This window comes from Coturnix japonica, chromosome 3 (genome assembly GCF_054131305.1).
Source record: "Coturnix japonica strain WE chromosome 3, WE-NBRP24, whole genome shotgun sequence".
Taxonomy (NCBI): Eukaryota; Metazoa; Chordata; class Aves; order Galliformes; family Phasianidae; genus Coturnix; species Coturnix japonica.
The window spans coordinates 96,008,553-96,022,479 of record NC_140665.1 but is presented as its reverse complement, the minus strand read 5'-3'; the positions used below and the strand labels follow the sequence as shown (position 1 = coordinate 96,022,479).

The 13,927-nt window shown below is 50.5% G+C and overlaps 1 pseudogene; it reads left to right on the top strand.

The window, feature by feature from the left end:
• Positions 1-7,337: 7,337 nt before the first annotated feature.
• LOC107312242 (uncharacterized) lies at positions 7,338-10,631 on the top strand (annotated as a pseudogene).
• Positions 10,632-13,927: the final 3,296 nt, after the last annotated feature.

The window sequence follows — 13,927 nt, the reverse complement described above, 5'->3', positions numbered from 1 at the left end:
GGAGGCAATGAAGGACTTGGTGGCATCTGAAGACAAGACTTTCAGTGGTGTCAGTGAGATCACAGGGTGCCAGTAAGGGATCAAGCCAGGATGGCAGCAGCCACAGGCACCTGGATGTACTGGAGCCTGTTGCCTGTAGAGTGACAGCCCACACGCTGCTACCTAGCAGTGGGTTGCTTTTGGAGCCCCAAGCTCCTTCTCCAGCTCAGTCTGTTCATCCATCAGGTGTTCAGGCAGGCACACCTGCAGCAAGCAGAGAATTGCCACCAGATGCGACTAGAGGGCAAGAGCAGAACGGCAGGGGACGCACCCAGGACAGGCCAGATCCTCCAAGAAGAACTGCCCCACAGAAAAAGCACTCCTCCACCGAGCAGAGACCCTCAGATCAGCCACAGCCTCCAAATCTCACTGGGACCAATATTCCAGTCTCCCTCGTGCAGGAGCTCTTCACAGCTCTTAGAGATTTGAACAAAGCCAGGCAAACTGCTAAGGAGCTGCAAAAGCAGGTGCTGGCTTCCTTTTCAAAATAGCCCACAAACAACGTCAAGTAACGGAGAACGGATGTGGCAGCAGAGGAACCTGGGGTCAGGACACAGACTGGAAGAGAAGGGCGAAGGGTGCAGCCAGAACAGATCTGACCCTGGGACACTCTGCCCTGCATGCAGCAAAGCCCCCCACTGCAGCCAGCCAGGAGCTGTAAGCTCCCAGAGATTGGCTGCACCCGCAACTGCAGCCCCAGGTGCACAAAGAGACGGAGAGAGAAGAATCCTTCCATGACGACGGGGACAAGAGGCAGCAGGCCTGAAAAATGCTCCTGCAGATCATCAGCCTGAGGGCCTCCTGTGCCTAAGGACATCAATCCCTGTCATTGCAGGAGGAAGCCCACCAGGACACACAGTCAGAGAGCAGCAGATACCTGAATTGTTTTTATGATTTTTCCTTATTGTATTCCCCATCATGACAACATGTAGTGCTATTGCTCCAGTCAATAGCACTACATATACATACATATACATACAGAATAATGCAAAGTCCACTGGGATATGTAGTTTGTAGGACTTTGCGTTATTCTGTTTCCATCTTTCATTCTGAAGCAAAGATAAAACTGTTCACATATCACAAGACATTCTCTCTTTTCCTTTCTTCTTGCCCTGGCTAGACTTCTCACCTTAGAAGTGGCATTAGCCTCACTCTAATGCCACTTCTAAGGTGAGAAGTCTAGCCAGGATTTTTGGATTCTCTGTCTTTTTATTTGACTTAATTATTTTATTTTATTTTATTTTATTTTATTTTATTTTATTTTATTTTATTTTATTTTATTTTATTTTATTTTTTTTAATTTCTTTAACTTTAATTATTTCAAAATAAAATAAAATAATTTCTCCTCACATTGTTGCTGCTGTACCCTTGTGGTTCCATGGCTCTCCTCGCCCCATTAGGAATCGGGCCGAACCAGGAATCGGCCGAACTCCTCTTTCCCTGCTCAGTACTCAGCCATGCTTGCAACAGAATCACAGAATAACATAATCACAAAATTGTAGGGGTTGGAAGGGACCTCTAGAGATCATCGAGTCCAACCCCCCTGCCAAAGCAGGCTCCCTACACCACGTCGCACAGGTAGGCGTCCAGACAGGTCTTGAATATCTCCTGAGAAGGAGACTCCACCACCCCCCTTGGAAGCCTGTTCCAGTGCTCCGTCACCCTCACTGTAGAGAATTTCTTCCGCACATTTGTGCGGAACTTCCTATGCTGTCCTTTCATCCCATTACCCCTAAACCTATCCCCACGCACTACTGAAAAGAGACCAGCCTCACCACTACGGCTCCCACACCTCAGCAATTTATAAACCTGGATCAAGTCCCCTCTCAGCCTTCTTTTCTCAAGGCTAAACAGACCCAGGACCCTAAGTCTCTCCTCATAGGGGAGATGCTCCAGGCCCTTCACCATCTTAGTGGCCCTCCGCTGGACTCTTTCCAAGAGATCCCTGTCTTTTTTGTACTGGGGAGCCCAGAACTGGACACAATATTCCAGATGAGGCCTCACCAGGGCAGAGTAGAGGGGGAGGATCACCTCCTTTGACCTGCTGGACACGCTCTTTTTTATACACCCCAGTATGCCATTGCCTTTTTTGGCTACAAGGGTACACTGATGGCTCATGGTCAATCTGTCGTCCACCAGGACGCCCAGGTCCCTCTCTGCAGAGCTCCTCTCCAGCAGGTCTTCCCCCAGCCTGTACTGGTGCATGCAATTATTTCTACCCAGGTGAAAGACTCTACACTTGCTTTTGTTAAACCTCATCCGGTTTCTTACTGCCCAGCTCTCCAGCCTGTCCAGGTCTCGCTGAATGGCAGCACAGCCTTCAGGCCTGTCAGTCAATCCTCCCGACTTCGTGTCATCAGCAAACTTGATGAGGGTGGTCACTATCCCCTCATCAAGGTCGTTGATGAAGATGCTGAACAAGACCAGACCCAGTACAGACCCCTGGGGGACGCTGCTAGTTAGAGGCCTCCAGCCAGACACCGCACCGCCAACAACAACCCTCTGCACTCTGCCAGTCAGCCAATTCTAGACCCACTTCACTGTCCACTCATCGATCCCATACTTCCTCAGATTTCTTATAAAGATGTCATGGGGGACAGTATCAAAAGCCTTACTGAAATCAAGGTAGACAACAACTACCGCCCTCCCCCTGTCCACCCAGCTAGTGACATCTTCATAAAAGGCCACCAGGTTGGTCGAGCATGACCTCCCCTTGGTGAACCCATGCTGAGTTCTCCCCATAACCTCCTTTTCTCCCAGTTGTCTGGAGATGGCATCCAGCACAAGCTGTTCCATCACCTTCCCTGGGACAGAGGTGAGGCTGACTAGCCTATAATTACCTGGGAACACAGTGGCTGTAATGGTCCCTCAGGGCAGGGACGTGGGCCTGGCATTCCAGGCCAGGAATGCAAAGGGCAGAAAGCAATGAGGTTGGGTGTCCACAGTGGGAACAGAGGCCCCAGCACCTCTTCTGTAGGACAGACAGCGACCCTGGGATTGGCAGAAAGATGCCTCCGTGGGAATCACCTCTCCTTGCTGGGGCATGGTATGTATCAGTCTCCTTCAAAACCCTTCTGGTAAACCAATAGCCCCTGGAGGGTGGTAGGATCCCAGTCCTGAGCTCTGAGGCTTACCTCTGTACTTGACCAAGTACACTGGGACAAGAAAAAGGCCAAGGGGAGGACATGAGCAGGAACACTAAAAGGGAAGGACAGAACAGTGACAGCTGACAGAGACAACTGGCCATTAAGAACTCTTGTAGGTTGTTGATGAAGAGATGAGCCTCAGGGCGGGTAAGACTGTGTTGAGCAAAAAAGCAAAAAAGCAATAAAGCAAAAAGGACCAATGAAAAAGCTCTTTGTAGGGCTCTTCTGAAGCCAGCAGAGGCGCTGTGGGCTGTCGTAGCGGGGCTGGGGCCCCGGGTGGGACCCCCACTGCAAATCTGTTACCTACTACAAGCTGCGCAGTGGGTGAGAAGGTTTGTTGTGTGGATCAGCCCAGTTGTGGTTTGGGGTTTCTGTCATGCACAACAGTGGCAGTTCGTGTCCTGGTTCCGTGTTAATGCCATTTGGGCAATTTTGGGAGGACTTGGTGTATGTAAAGAGGAAGCCTCACCAGTCCAGACCCCAGCCGCTCTCTGCCTCTGGCCGTCTTCCCTTTGAGCTGTTGTAGTTTGACTCCTACTTTGGGTACTCCATTTTGCTTTATTTGGTTTCCCATTCCTCCTCAGATCATTCCCATTCTTCCTCAGATCATTGCCGTTGTGTTTTCTCTGTGCTAAAACGATCTGCTCCCTCTCTGCCCTTCCCCCTCTCCCCGGGGCCGGCCAGGTCGTGGCAATCCCTTCCTTTTTTCCTTCACTCCCTTGTCTCTCCTTTTTCTTTTCCCGGGGCCTGTGCCCCCGTGACAGACTTACATCTAGGGGTAACCCCGTGACAAGCCCCTTTCTTACACCCATCAGATACAGATGCTAAACGTAATTAGGCATATGATGGTCTTTAAGAAAGACTGGGGCTGTTTCTTGTTTCCTCCTACCTCTATTCCTTCTCAACCTCCACAGAACAGATTAAATTTCACCATGCTCACAGGAGATTAAAATCCGAAGCAGGAATCTCAAATCCTCCATTAGCAGAACTCTACTGAGCCTGAGTCCTATACACAGAGAAGTCCCACCTTCCCCCTGTGCCACATCTGCTATATGGCTGCAGACCCACCAATAGTGTTTGTCACATCTGACGCGATCATCTTAACTACTGCCATGGTCAGACAGATGTGATTTAGCTCCATGCTTTTTCTGAAGGGACCCAGTTCCTCTAATCAGCGTGCACAAGCAGATACTATTTTGTCCGTTGGTATGGGCAGAACAGATAGAAATTCAAGTATAATATGATTTAATGTCAAGATTTATATTAAAAAGAATAAACTTCATGCTGCTGTCCACTGTAAAGCAATGCAAAATTACTTTATTAGCTAAAAATATAAAAAATAAATTAAAAAAAAAATTATCTCAAAGTCAAAAAGGAACCTACAGTTTGCTGTGGTTCAAGATGGTAAATTTGCAGCCTGGGAGGATCAGAATGGACCTGAAGATAGTCCTGAAATAATACATTTCTCCCGCTCAGAGGTGGTAAGAGTTTTCACCCCTAAAGGTGTTAGATCAGATGAGCCATGGTTTAATGCTGGCTTGAATTTGGATCAGAGACCTTTGGAGGTCCCGACAACCAGCATCACCAGGATTCTGTGAACATACCAACTAGAACTGAGAACAGCATACAACTTTTTGATTATCTGCGCAATCACATCCCTTGCCTGGAACTTCACTCATGTTGCAGTATCACATCTTAAAGATCTCTCAGCCCTTCTTTCTAAAAATATTGACTATGAAACCCACAAGCGGCATGTTCTTGGAAGGCTTCCTTCTGTTAACCAGTGGTATCTTCATCTTCCTTGTGTAAGAATAAGTGCAGCAGGAAGAAAGGAGAAAGGGTTGGCCCAAAGTAAAAGCAGGTTAGAACTGAAACCTGATGCAGCACAGGTTGCAGATTGATCTGACCTTCACAGGTAAAAGCTCTTTGTTATTATACACCGTTATACTTCTGGATCATTTGCCCAGAGGTCATAAATAATGGTAGATAGGCTCACCTCTGACTACACACCAAATTTAATGTCAAAAACTACCAAGACTCCCTTCATGGTGCAGAAGACGTTTATTGTAGGTGCTTACAACCTTTTATACCTGCATGACAACAACTGGTCACATGTAGGAGCCAGGCGCCTTGTGTGTCTTTATGTCTGGCTCAAGTTACTGCTGAGCTTTTTCACTCATTAGCAAGATAATGACTTTTTTATCCCACGCATTCTTGCTTTGAAATATCCCAGACTTTTACACATAAGTCATCCAGTCACACACAAGGACTAGAACCTTGTGCTTGATATACTATATCTTCCAGGACTCACAGAATCATTAAGGTTGGAAAAGACGATTAAGATCATCATAATCAACCCATCTCCACCATGTCCACTAACCATGTCCCTAAGTATGATATCTAAGTATGATTTCTTGAATATCTCCAGGGACGAGGACTCTACCACTTTTCTGGACAACCTGTTTCAGTGCATTAACACTCTTTCAGTGATTTTTCCTAATATCCGATCTGAATCTCCCCTGGCACAACTTAAAGCCATTACCTCTTGTCCTGTTGCTGTTATCTGTGAGAAGAGAGCAACTCCCATCCCCACTACAACCTCCTTTCAGGGAGCTGCAGAGAGCAACAAGGTCTCCCCTGAGCCTCAGCTTCTCCAGACTGAACAATCCCAGTTCCCTCAGCTGCTTGATGAACCTCCCACTGGCTTCAGCACAGTGATCCAGTCTGTCCAGATCCCTCTGCTGGGCCTCGCTACCCCCAGGCAATTTGGTGAGGATGACTTACTGAGTGACCCTACGGATAGGGTCAGGCCAACATATAGGGCCCTCTGTTCCTCTCAGCAGGGAGTTGCTTACCGCAATCACCCTTCCTGCTGGAGGCAGTCTGGAGGTGTGGAGTTGACCATCTCACCCTAGACAAGCTCACAGGTAGATCTCAATACTTCCCCAATACAGCAAGGACGTGGAGCGCTTAGAGCGGGTCAAGAGGAGGGCCACTAAGATGATCAGAGGGCTGGAGCACCTCTCCTGTGAGGAAAGGCTGAGGGAACTGGGCTTGTTTAGCTTGGAGAAAGCTCCAGGGAGACCTCAATTGCGGTCTTGCATGACTTGAAGGGAGAGTTTAAACAGGAGGGGGAAAGCCTATTTGCGAGAGTACATAGTAATAGGACAAGGGGGAATGGTTTTAAACAGAGACAGAGGAGGTTGATGTTACAGATTAGGAGAAAGGTTTTCACACAGAGAGTGGTGGCACACTGGAATAGCTTATACAGGGAGGTAGTGGATTCCCCACCTTGAAGGCATTCAAGACCAGGCTGGATGCAGCTCTGGGCAGCCTGGTCTGGTGGTTGGTGGCCCTGCATATGGCGGGGAGGTTGGAATTAGATGATCATTACGGTCCTTTTCAAACCAGGCCGTTCTATGATTCAGTGATCTCCCACTGCATCCTTGCTCACCTCTCCCTCAGGTTCTAGGTCCTGAAACCTATTCTAAGAGCGTTAAGAGGACTGGTCTCTTCAGTGGGGAGGAGGTCTGCACCCTCCCTGCTCACACACCCTGTACCAAGAGCCACATTGCTCCCCAGGAGCTGTGCTCTTCCCCCCTGGGAGAGCTGGGGCTTTGCCAGTTTTACTTCTCCCTGAGGGGTCTGCCTGGTGAGCCTCTGCTCCGAGCTGATCTGATCGAGCTCCTCCCTGAAAATGCTGGGGAAGGGCAGGCGGCAGCAGCAGCAGCAGCACGGCCACCATCGCCTTGCTGGACTCGCCAGGGCCGACAAGTGCTTCATGGGCTCTCCAAAGTGGGAGCACGGCACAGGGCCGGGATTCAGTCCTTCCTGGTGAGAGGCACAGGCTTTGCGTGGCCCTGCACAGGGCCGGCTCTCGGTGCCGGGCCGGGCTGGCCATGGCCCCGCTGTGCTGAGCCGGCCGGGCTGTGCCACACCCCGCTCGCTGTTCTTGCATCACAAACGTTGCCATAGAGCAAAGCTGCTGACGGGGTAACTCACATCACAAAGGGGACAGCCCAGAATTCGGGGCAGAGTCGGGCTGGGAGCCACTTTGCTTGTGAGCGGACTGAAGAGAGGAGCTTGACTGCTTAGCTCTTTCAGCACATCGCAGGCAGCGCTGATTTCTGGGGAAAGAGCTTCTTCCTCAGCATGGAGGACGATACCTTCTACCGTATCCTCTGGATCACGACAGTCTCATTACTGACTGTACTTATTCCAGCCTTCAGGCAGTGGATGGTAGGAGTCAGGGCTGGTGCTGAGGCAGGCACTGCAACACAGGGAGGGGGGTTGGAGGGGGCCAGGGCCATCCCCAGGGCTGGGCTGGGGAGGACTGCCTGGGAGGAGAGGCCGTGTCCCAGCAGGGCCTGGCCAGGCTCGGCAAGGAGTCCCAGGGCAGTCACGGGCCGAGCCTGGCTGTGCCCTGGGTTAGTGGGAGCCGCTGAGGCTGCTAGGGATGCTCCCCTCTCACTCGCTGCTTTCTGTGCCCATACAGAAGGAAAGGTCCAAACGTCCCAAACAGAGGAAGTGCCAACACGGAGCTAACCAGGCAAATTCTAGAGGTGAGCAGCCCTGGGCAAGGGAGGTGCCTGCAAAGACAACCCCTGGCCCCACTTGCCCACCACCCCATCACGTTCTCCCTATCCACTCACTCTGCCTTCTTTGCCAACAGTTTGGGACTTCTGCACGTCTTCACAGCACGCGAGGATGCAGTAAGTAACACTGTTCCTCTCCTGTCACCTCCCACCAGCTGAAATCCCACTAACACTGCTCTCTGCTCTGCTGCAGCTCCTCAGTGTCCAGTCAGACGGATGACACCTATGAAGCCATCCAATGTTTGTACAGAACTGTTCAAGACTCCAACAGATGCTTGGACAGGTGAGACTACTGATAGGGGATGGGGACAGGGGCAGGGCTTGGTGAAATGGAAATCAGCAATGACTCAGGGATGGCAGAGGGATATCCAGAGACTTGAAATCTGAGAGGCAGTGCCCTTGTAGAAGGGTTTACCACTGAGGCACAGACACGAAAGTGTCGTCCTTGCTTTGTGCTCTGTAAGCAGGAATGGAACCTTGGGCACACACTTGTTGGGACCCCAACAAGTGAAAATAACAAAGCCTGCCAACAGCTTTAAGGCGACAGAAGTGCCCTGGGGGCCTCAGGAGTGTTTGGCTCAGAACTGCCTTCATCTTCCTTCTCTTTCTCCATCTCACACAGGCTCATGTTGCAAATGCCTGAGGGCTGCAATGAGGGCAGCAATGAGGGCAGCAAAGAGGGCAGCAATGAGGGCAGCAATGAGGGCAGCAAAGAGGGCAGCAATGAGGGCAGCAATGAGTGGAGCAGCAACGAGAGTGGCAACGAAGGCAGCAACGAGGGCGGCAACGAAGGCAGCAACGAAGGCAGCAACGAGGGCGGCAACAAGGGCGGCAACGAGGGCGGCAACGAGGGCGGCAACGAGGGCACCATCACCTGTTGTGGGGATATGACGACACCTTGCCCACAACCAAAGTCCCAGAAGCGGGACCTGTCCTTGGTGGATGAGGCTATGAGAAGTCTCCTGGAGCGTGCTGCCATGAAAATGCAGGCACCAGTGCACCTGCAGAAGAGCCTCTCAGAGCCTAATCTGGGGCACAAAGACTCCCAGCTTCCACATCCACTGTGGCAAACAAGGAGGTACCCTCGCTTGCCCTTCCAGCGCAGGCACATGCAGGCTCAGGCATGGAGGTCATCAGCACAGGCCTTTGGTCAACGGCGAAAATCTGCCTCCCTGATGGACATACGCAAACAAGAAACAATGCGTACAGTCCATGCTGAGTGCTACAGACTCTGTGAACACCCTGACAACCAGGCGAACAAGTTGATGTATCTGTGGCTGGAGCAGTATGAACACATTGAGAGGAATAAGCAAAACTATTTCACACCACACCGCGTCCTGCCTAGCAATGAAGGATACAAGGGTGTGTCTCCATCTGACCCTGCTGCTCAAGAGCCAGAGGGAAGTAGATCTGCAGTTGCATCAAGCAGGACACATAGGTCACAGACTCCATCTCAGCTGTGCAGAGGCTGCTGTGTGCCACCCTTTCTGTGCTGCAGCGTTCAGCGTGTCTGGGCCAAGCTCAAAGCAGCCAGCAAGGCCCTCTGTTCCAAGATCAGAAAGGGAAGCGAGAAGCTCTCCAGGAAGGGAAGAAAGCTCTTCAGGAAAAACAGATCCTCAGAGCCGACAAGGCTGGACGCAAGTCATCATGGGAGCAGACAATCACTGACACCTCTGGCCAAAAGGAGAAGCTCAGGTCCACCTCTGGAGGCAATGAAGGACTTGGTGGCATCTGAAGACAAGACTTCCAGTGGTGTCAGTGAGATCACAGGGTGCCAGTAAGGGATCAAGCCAGGATGGCAGCAGCCACAGGCACCTGGATGTACTGGAGCCTGTTGCCTGTAGAGTGACAGCCCACACGCTGCTACCTAGCAGTGGGTTGCTTTTGGAGCCCCAAGCTCCTTCTCCAGCTCAGCCTGTTCATCCATCAGGTGTTCAGGCAGGCACACCTGCAGCAAGCAGAGAATTGCCACCAGATGCGACCAGAGGGCAAGAGCAGAACGGCAGGGGACGCACCCAGGACAGGCCAGATCCTCCAAGAAGAACTGCCCCACAGAAAAAGCACTCCTCCACCGAGCAGAGACCCTCAGATCAGCCACAGCCTCCAAATCTCACTGGGACCAATATTCCAGTCTCCCTCGTGCAGGAGCTCTTCACAGCTCTTAGAGATTTGAACAAAGCCAGGCAAACTGCTAAGGAGCTGCAAAAGCAGGTGCTGGCTTCCTTTTCAAAATAGCCCACAAACAACGTCAAGTAACGGAGAACGGATGTGGCAGCAGAGGAACCTGGGGTCAGGACACAGACTGGAAGAGAAGGGCGAAGGGTGCAGCCAGAACAGATCTGACCCTGGGACACTCTGCCCTGCATGCAGCAAAGCCCCCCACTGCAGCCAGCCAGGAGCTGTAAGCTCCCAGAGATTGGCTGCAACTGCAACTGCAGCCCCAGGTGCACAAAGAGACGGAGAGAGAAGAATCCTTCCATGACGACGGGGACAAGAGGCAGCAGGCCTGAAAAATGCTCCTGCAGATCATCAGCCTGAGGGCCTCCTGTGCCTAAGGACATCAATCCCTATCATTGCAGGAGGAAGCCCACCAGTACACACAGTCAGAGAGCAGCAGATACCTGAATTGTTTTTATGATTTTTCCTTATTGATATTCCCCATCATGACAACATGTAGTGCTATTGCTCCAGTCAATAGCACTACATATACATACATATACATACAGAATAATGCAAAGTCCACTGGGATATGTAGTTTGTAGGACTTTGCGTTATTCTGTTTCCATCTTTCATTCTGAAGCAAAGATAAAACTGTTCACATATCACAAGACATTCTCTCTTTTCCTTTCTTCTTGCCCTGGCTAGACTTCTCACCTTAGAAGTGGCATTAGCCTCACTCTAATGCCACTTCTAAGGTGAGAAATCTAGCCAGGATTTTTGGATTCTCTGTCATTTTATTTGACTTTATTATTTTAATTTTTTATTATTATTATTTCTTTAACTTTAATTATTTCAAAATAAAATAAAATAATTTCTCCCCACATTGCTGCTGCTGTACCCTTGTGGTTCCATGGCTCTCCTTGCCCCATTAGGAATCGGACCGAACCAGGAATCGGCCGAACTCCTCTTTCCCTGCTCAGTACTCAGCCATCCTTGAAACAGCTCTGTTACCAGAGTGAACACAGTGGCTGTCCTGGTCCTTCAGGTCAGGGACCTGGGCCTGGCATTCCAGGCCAGGAATGCAAAGGGCAGAAATCAATGAGGTTGGGTGTCCACAGTGGGAACAGAGGCCCCAGCACCTCTTCTGTAGGTCAGACAGCGACCCTGGGAAAGATGCCTCCATCATAACTTCCTGACACAGCTGGTGAAGGAGCCGATGAGGGGAAGCAAAATCCTGGGCCTGCTGTTTGTTAACAGCGAAGATCTGGTGTGGGATGTAAATGTTTGAGGCCGTCTTGGACAACGTGATCATGAAACGATAGATTTCTCGATCCTTGTTGAATCGCGGAGGGGAGTCAGGAGAAGTGACACCTTGGACTTCCAGAGGGCAGACTTCAACGTCCTTCGGACCGTCGCTGAGAGGTTCCCCTTGGGGGTAACTTTGGAGAGTGTGGGAGCCCAGGAAGGCTGGGAATACTTTAAGGAAACTGTCCTAAAGGTGCAGGAGCTTACTGTCCCAAAGAAAGACGAGCCAACGGGCAAGGAGGCCGGGTTGGCTGACCAGAGATCTTTGGCCTGATCTCAAGAACAAATAGAGAGTTTATGGTCTCTGGAAGAGTGGGCAAGCTACTTATGAGGATTACAGGCATGTAGTGAGGTTGTGCAGGGAGAAAATTAGGAAAGCCAAGGTGCAGCTAGAACTGAGCTTGGCTGCTAAGGTTAAGGAGAATAGTAAATATTTTTATAAACACATCAACGGCAAGAGGAAAGCTAAGGAAAATCTCCATCCCTTGTTGGATTCTGAGGGCAACTTGGTCCCTGTGGATCGGGACAAGGCTGAGGTACTTAGTACCTTCTTTGAGGCAGTCTTCAATAGTAATGCTTGTAACTCCCTGGGAACACAGCCCCCTGTGCTGGTAGGTAGGAAGGGGGAACAAAATGAACCCTGCGTGATCTGCGATGAGATGGTTCTGGACCTGCTTCAAAAGCTGAATGTTTATAAGTCCATGGGGCTGTATGGTTTGCACCCTAGAGTGCTGAGGGAGTTGGCAGATGTGGTTGCCAAACCACTCTCCATTATTTTTTGGCAGTCTTGGCTGACTGGGGATGTCCCAGTGGATTGGAGGCTGGCAAATGTGACGCCTGTCTTCAAAAAGGGATGGAAAGATGATCCTGGCAGCTACAGGTCCATCAGTCTCACCTCAGTGCCTGGGAAGGTCATGGAAAGGATAATCTCAGGTATCATCATGGAACAACTAAATGTTAGCCTGGGGATCAGGCCTAGTCAGCATGGGTTTATGAACGGTAGATCCTGCCTGACTAACCTGATTTCATTCTATGATAAGGTGACCCGCTTGGTAGATGAAGGTAAGGCTGTCAATGTGGTCTACCTGGACTTCACTAAGGCCTTTGACACTGTCCCCCATAACATTCTGGTAGAGAAGCTGGCTGCCCATGGTTTGGATGGGCGCACGCTCCACTGGGTGAAGAGCTAGCTGGATGGCTGGGCCCAGAGAGTTGTGGTCAAAGGAGTGGAATCCAGTTGGTGGCTGGTCATGAGCGACGTCCCCCAGGGCTCGGTGCTTGGGCCACTTCTGTTTAACATCTTCATTGATGATCTGGATGAGGGGATTGAGTGCACCCTCAGCAAATTCGCAGACGACACTAAGTTGGGAGGGAGTGTTGATCTGCATGAGGGGAGAAGGGCACTACAGAGGGACCTGGATAGACTCGATTGATGGGCCAAGGTTAATGGCATGAGTTTCAATAGGGCCAAGTGTCAGGTTCTGCATTTTGGTCACAACAACCCCAGGCAACCCTACAGGCTTGGGGAGGTGCGTCTGGAAAGCTCCCATATGGAAAGGGACCTTGGTGTGCTGATGGACAGTTGGCTGAATATGAGCCAGCAGTGTGCCCAGGTGGCCAAGATGGCCAATGATATCCTAGCTTGTATCAAGAATGGTGTGGTGAGCAGAACTAGGGAAGTCATCCTGCCCCTGTACTCGGCATTGGTGAGGCCTCACCTCAAGTACTGTGTTCAGTTTTGGGCACATCAGCACAGGAAAGACATGGAGGTACTGGAGCAGGTCCAGAGAAGGGCAACAAGGCTTGTGAAGGGCTTGGAGAATCAGCCGCATGAGGAGAGGCTGAGGAAGCTGGGGCTGTTTAGTCTGGGGAAGAGGAGGATGAGGGGAGACCTTATCACCCTCTTCCAGTATCTGAAAGGTGCTTACAGTGAGAGTGGGGGCAGGTCTCTTCTCACTGGTGACAGGTGACAGGACGAGGGGAAATGGCCTCAAGTTGTGCCAGGGCAAGTTTAGGTTGGATATTAGGAAGCACTTCTTTACAGAAAGGGTAGTTAGGTACTGGAATAGGCTCCCCAGGGAGGTGGTTGAATCACCATCCCTGGTTGTGTTTAAGAGCTGTTTGGGTGTGGTACTCAGGGATATGATTTAGTGTAGGGTTTTTAGAGTTAGGGTACTGGTTAGGTTGCGGTTGGACTTGATCTTCAAGGCCGTTTCCATCAAGGTAATTCTATGATTCTATGCTCACTACTCAGCCTTCCTTGCATCCTTGAGTGGACAGCCATCTCTGATGCTCATTAGGGGCTCTATTTGACCAAGTACACTGGGACAAGAAAAAAACCAAAGGGAGGATATGAGCTGGAATGCTAAAAGGGAAGGAGGGAACATTGACAGCTGGCAGAGATGACTGGCAGTGAAGAACTCTTGTAGGTCCCATTACATGTTTATCCATTTCCCAGTTCCCAAATCAATAACTGAATTTTTAAAATTCAGTTTAATTCCCCAAATTGAGTCACATAGTCACCAACTGTTTGAAGCTGGAAGGAACCTCTGGAGCTCATCTCATCCAACCCTGCTCTGCTCAGGCAGATTGCTTTTGAAGATCTCCATGGAAGGAAAGTCCACTGCCTCTCTGGCAACCTGTGCCAGAGCTTAGTCACACTCACACAAAATGTTTCCCAAT